Here is a 5,385-nt window from a genome sequence, read left to right as displayed (position 1 = left end):
CCGAAACCAGCGGCTTTGTATCTGAAGCTTCCTTTCTGGGCTCTCTCTTCTAGCCGTCGGTCTGCATGTCTGTCTTTAAGCCGGTACCACACTGTTTTGTTAGGAGAGAATATTACCTCCTTTGCAAGCTGTCCTGAGGATGAGAGAGAATGCCTGGCACGGAGCCTGGCACATTGTAGGCGCTTAGCAAACAGCTGGCACCCTCAGGAGGAGTCTGGGTAGGTGCTCCCAGGGGGAAAGGAGCAGAGGCCCCTCAGACACGCTGGAAAGTTCCCTAACGGGAAACCCTTCCCGCCGGCACAATGGGCCTGGTGACCGGACTGCCGCTCCGGAGGCAGCGGCCCTCCGGCTGTCCCGGAGCCTCTGTCCACAGCTCCTCGGCGCCTGAGGTGGGTTTCCCTTTCTGCTTCTCTCCTCTGGTGCTCCTGTCTCCATCCAGATGCCCCCAAAGACCCCGGGGCGAGAACTTGGCAGTTAATTTTGGAAGAGGTTCCAGGAAGCACAGCGGGGGAGCGGGAAGGGGAGGCAGGGAGTGAGGGAAGCCCAGAGTGGTTACCTCGTGGGGCTCAGTCCCTCTGCGGCCAGCGGAGGGGATGTGTCCACGGCCTCCTGCTGCCTGCAGCCTTGGAACCTCTGGCCCTCTGGCCGCCCTGCACAGCGGGCCGAGCAAGTTCGGGAAAAAGCCCTCAGGAGCAGGGCCAGGAGGGCTCTGGAGGGGAAAGCGTCGCGCACAGGCCACAGCCCTGCACCTGCCGCGGACGGAGAAGGACCAGAGGGATGCGGGCGGGACCAGCAGCCTCTGCAGCCAGCACCGCCAGCGCCTCTGCCCTGACTCCCCTCGTGCCTCCCGCCCACCCAGGGCTCCCACTTCCCCTCTGCGCCCCCATCCTGTGCCCGGGTCACTGTCTCCCCCGCTGCCCAGGCTGTGGAAGCCCTGCATTGGGCCTGTCCTGCTGAGTCACCGCCTTGACCTTGACCGGGCAGGGCTTTCCCACCAGCCCGGCCCTGGGGCCCAGGGAGCACTGACCGCCGAGGCCCGGATCCCGGAGGAACAAAGCATCACTTTGGCATGAAACCCGCTCCCGCCTCTGTCTTCAGTGGGGCCGCCAGGGGTTCCCGATGGCTCCCGGGTGGTTCAGTTAGTTATCTCCCTTTACCAAGGAGGGAATTGGCGCTCAGAGCTTTAGAGACTCACCTCAGGGCACACAGCTAGCCGAGGGCAAGCTTGGGCCTGTACACAGCCCCCTGAGCTAAATCTCACGCCCGATATATCTGTTGTTCCACTTACTTATGCACTCAGTGACTGAAGCTTGTGTGTCCTGACCGGGGGTTAGGCCTGCAGCATGGGTGTACCAGGATGAAGCTCTCACCATCGGAGTTCTTGGCCCAGGGCCGCCTTGTTCATTTTTTGTTTGTTTTTGTTTTTCTTCAAAAATATAAAAAGATTTACTACAATAGTATTTTAAACAATAGAAGGTAGCTGGAAGTCCTACACGGCACACAGACAATAGGACACACAACCCGAGGGGAGGAGCAAGAGAGGGTGGCAGAGGCCGTGGGTTAGACTAGGAGCCTTTCAAGGGACTGCTGAATGGACTGGATCTGCTGCTTCAGCTGGGAGCCCTCTTTGATGGTGACGGAGCAGGCGATGACAGGCCTGGAGACCCCGCAGGCCCGGCCCAGAGCCTGCTTGGAGCGCACAAACACGTAGGGCACGTTCTTGTCCTCGCACAGCAGCGGGAGGGGCAGGATGTTCTCCAGGGGCTCTGCGTCCGCCGCCATCACAATGAACTCCGAGATGCCTCTGCTCAGGGTTTTGGTGGCCTCGTTGGCCTTTCCGAAGCTGCTTGTAGTTTCAGGACTGCCGGACGAGGTCCAATAGCTTTTTGGTGAGGTGGGCATCGGCGAGAGGGTAGGCCTTCGGATTTCCATCAGCCTCGGTCATGGCTGCGGGCCCGCGGTCTCGCCCTCTTCCCCCGCTGCCTTGTTCTTTTAAAACTGTTGTCATGTGTAACGGGGGCCGATCCAGGCTTTATGGGGCCTGAAGCTTATGCGTTTGTGGGGACCTCTTTAAGAAAACCAGTACGAAGTTACCTGGAGAAATTCCTGGAGTCCTCTGGGGGTTCAGAGGAGCCGAGGCCAGTGAGGGGCTGGAGCTGAAGCTTCCTCAGCTTCCCAGGGAACCTCCAGGCCCGTTCCTGTGACCGTTCTGTCAGCGGCCGTGGTGGAGGTGCCGGCTGTGCTATTACAAAACTACTGCGAAGAACGTGACTCTTCTGTGAGCACACATCTCTGTCCACGATAGAAAGACCAGGAGCCTCTGGGCCATGGGCCTTTCGACTTCTATTTGTTGGTGAGCTGCCGAATTGCCCTTCAAATAGGTGTCGGTAAACCCCACTCCAACCAACAGTTGTGTGGGAGTTTTCTCACATTCTTGCCAGCACTGGATATTAGAATCCTTGTGTGTGTGTTGTGTTGTTGTTGTTTTTTTTTTTGTTTGTTTTGCCAAGCTGATGAGAGAAATAAGGCATTTCAATGTTTTAGTTTACTGTACTAATTCCTAGGACTGTTGTAACAAAATGCCACAGACTTGGTGACTTTAAAGAACCAGAGATCTAGGTCTGGCCAGATGGCTCAGTTGGTTTTCCCATACACCAGAAGGTTTTGGGTTCAATTCCTAGTTGGGGTGTGTGCAGAAGGCAACCGTTTGATATTTCTCTCTCACAAGAAAGTTTCTCTCTTTCTGCCTCTCTCTTCCTTCCGCTCTAAAATCAATAAGAACATATCGCCCTCGCTGGTTTGGCTCAGTGGATAGAGTGTGGCCCTGTGGACTGAAGGGTCCTGGGTTCGATTCCAGTCAGGGCACATGCCTGAGTTGCAGGCTCCATCCCCAGTAGGGGGCGTGCAGGAGGCAGCAGGTCCATGATTCTCTCTCATCATTGATGTATCTATCTTTCCCTCTCCCTTTGTCCCTGAAATCAATACAAATATATATATATATATATATATATATATATATATATATATATATATATATAGCTGGTTCTTTAGAAAAAAATAGTAAAACTAATAAAACTTAAAAAAAAAAAGAACATATCCTCTAGTAAGGATTTTTAGAAATCCGTGTCTTTGAAAAATAGCACAAATGCCTCACAGTTCTGGAGACTAGAAGTGCAAGGTTAAGCCGAAACCGGTTTGGCTCAGCGGTAGAGCGTCGGTCTGCGGACTGAAAGGTCCCAGGTTCGATTCCGATCAAGGGCATGTACATTGGTTGCAGGCACATCCCCGGTAGGGGGTGTGCAAGAGGCAGCTGGTCGATGTTTCTCTCTCATTGATGTTTCTAGCTCTCTCTCTCCCTTCCTTTCTGTAAGGAAAATCAATAAAATATATTTTAAAAATAAATAAATAAATAAATAGAAGTGCAAGGTCAAGTTCCCAGAGGGCCATGCTCCCTCGGAACTCAATAGGGAGGCTTCCCCCTTCCCTCTTCCTGGCTTCCGTGAGGCTCAGCCTTGGTTTTCCATTCCAGTTCTGTCCTCACTGGCACTCTCTCTGCGCTTCTGTCATTGAGTGGCTGTCATGTTAGAAGGACGCTAGTCCTTTTGGATCAGGGCACTAATCTACCCAAATGTGAGCTCATTTTAATCACTTCCATCTGTGACAGCCCCGTCTCCTCGTAGGGCCACGTTCTGAGATTCTGGATGTCAGGACCTCAACGTATCTTCGTTGAGGGGACACAATTCAGCCCATCACATTTCCGTTCCTCTAAATCCTAGGGGCATCGGGCATCCTTTCACACGTTCACTGGAGATTTGGACTCTTCCTCCTGCACCTCACCCCTCCGGGACAGCTGCCCAGGTTTCCATCAGGTCATTGGCCATCTTCCTGCTTCTTTCCCGACCCTCTGTCTTTTCCGCGCTGAAGCTGCTGTACCCGTGGCCGAGGTTTGCTCCCAGCCCATCGCACAGGCTTTCACTTCGGTTTGGTGTTTGCCTGGACTCCGGGGACACTCCCGGCAGCCCTCTCCTCTGGCTCAGCATCTGTGTGCTCCCTCCTCTGCCTCTTCACTCCGAGCCTTCCGCCTCATACAGGGCACCCCACCCGCCCATGCGCCAGCAGGAAGCACGGGGGTCTCCTGGATCTTCCTTCTCCCTCATCCTCTGACTCTGACTTCTCACCGGTCTCCGTCACCTGAATTCTTAACACTGGTACAACCCATGCGTTTCCCACCACCTCTCTCACTGGTCTAAGGCACCATCCTCTCTCACTTAGCCATTTGCCAACTTCTTCTGGTTTCCCTACAGCTTCTCTGCCCACTCCAACCCTTTCTGCCAGGATCTGGTTTTTATTTTTATTGTTGTTGTGTGTGTGTTTTTTTTATTTGTTTGTTTTTAATATATTTTATTGATTTTTCACAAAGGGAAGGAAGAGGGATAGAGAGCTAGAAACATCGATGAGAGAGAAACATTGATCAGCTGCCTCCTGCACATCCCCTACTGAGGATGTGCCCACAACCAATCACATGTCCTTGACCGGAATTGAACCCGGGACCCTTCAGTCTGCAGGCTGACGCTCTATCCACTGAGCCAAACCGGTTTCGGCTTTTTTTTTCTTTTTTTTTTTCTTTTTCTTTAGAGAGAGAGAGTGAGAGAGAGAGAGAGAGAGAGAGAGAGAGAAACATCGATGTGAGAATGAAACATCCATCTGCTGCCTCCTGCACATCCCTTACATGGGATCGAGCCTGCAATCTGAGCATGTGCCCTGACTGCCACTTGAACCCGAAACCTTTTGGTGCATGGGATGGCGCCCAACCAACTGAGCAAATGAGCTGTCACATGTTGGAAGGCTGCTTCTCACCCTGAGCCAAGTTCACAATTGTTCTTGTGGCCCACAGGGCCCTGCCTGGTCTGGCCAGAGTCCCTCTTCTCCCCCATGTCCCTCCCCAGGGCTCTCCGTTCATAGCAACCTTCAGAGCCAGTCCGCCTGCCCCTGCTTCCTGGAGGCCTTTCCTGTGCGGTGCCTTCTCTCCGGGAAGCTCTGTCCCCCTCCTCCTTCAGACACCGGACTCCGCTTTCTCTTCTCCTCCCCCGGCCTCGTTCTGGCAGAGCTCCCCGCGGGGTGCGCCGCCCCTGGACCCCAAAGGCTGCTCCACGCCTGCTTCCTGCCTTTTCCAGCGGCCACAGAGGCTCAGGCGGGCCGTTGTTCCTGGCCTTTAGGAAAAGGGCACGTTTGTTATCATGCTGAGGAGCGCATGTTCTCTTCCTGCCCTGCCCAAGACCTCCCATCAACACCAAAAATAAAATAAACACGGACAAGCTCCGCTGCTGCTCCCCCCAGACGCTCTGCCTCCTGTGGAGATGGGTTACCTGGACGAGAGTTAGGGTG

General features: G+C 54.1%; 1 pseudogene; it reads right to left on the bottom strand.

Annotated features, from left to right (window-relative positions):
* Positions 1–1,427: 1,427 nt before the first annotated feature.
* Positions 1,428–1,978, bottom strand: LOC118730799 (annotated as a pseudogene).
* Positions 1,979–5,385: the final 3,407 nt, after the last annotated feature.

Source organism: Pipistrellus kuhlii, unplaced genomic scaffold, assembly GCF_014108245.1.
Source record: "Pipistrellus kuhlii isolate mPipKuh1 unplaced genomic scaffold, mPipKuh1.p scaffold_m20_p_3, whole genome shotgun sequence".
NCBI lineage: Eukaryota > Metazoa > Chordata > Mammalia > Chiroptera > Vespertilionidae > Pipistrellus > Pipistrellus kuhlii.
Note: the sequence above shows the minus strand (reverse complement) of the source record. Positions and strands in the feature narration are given on the sequence as shown.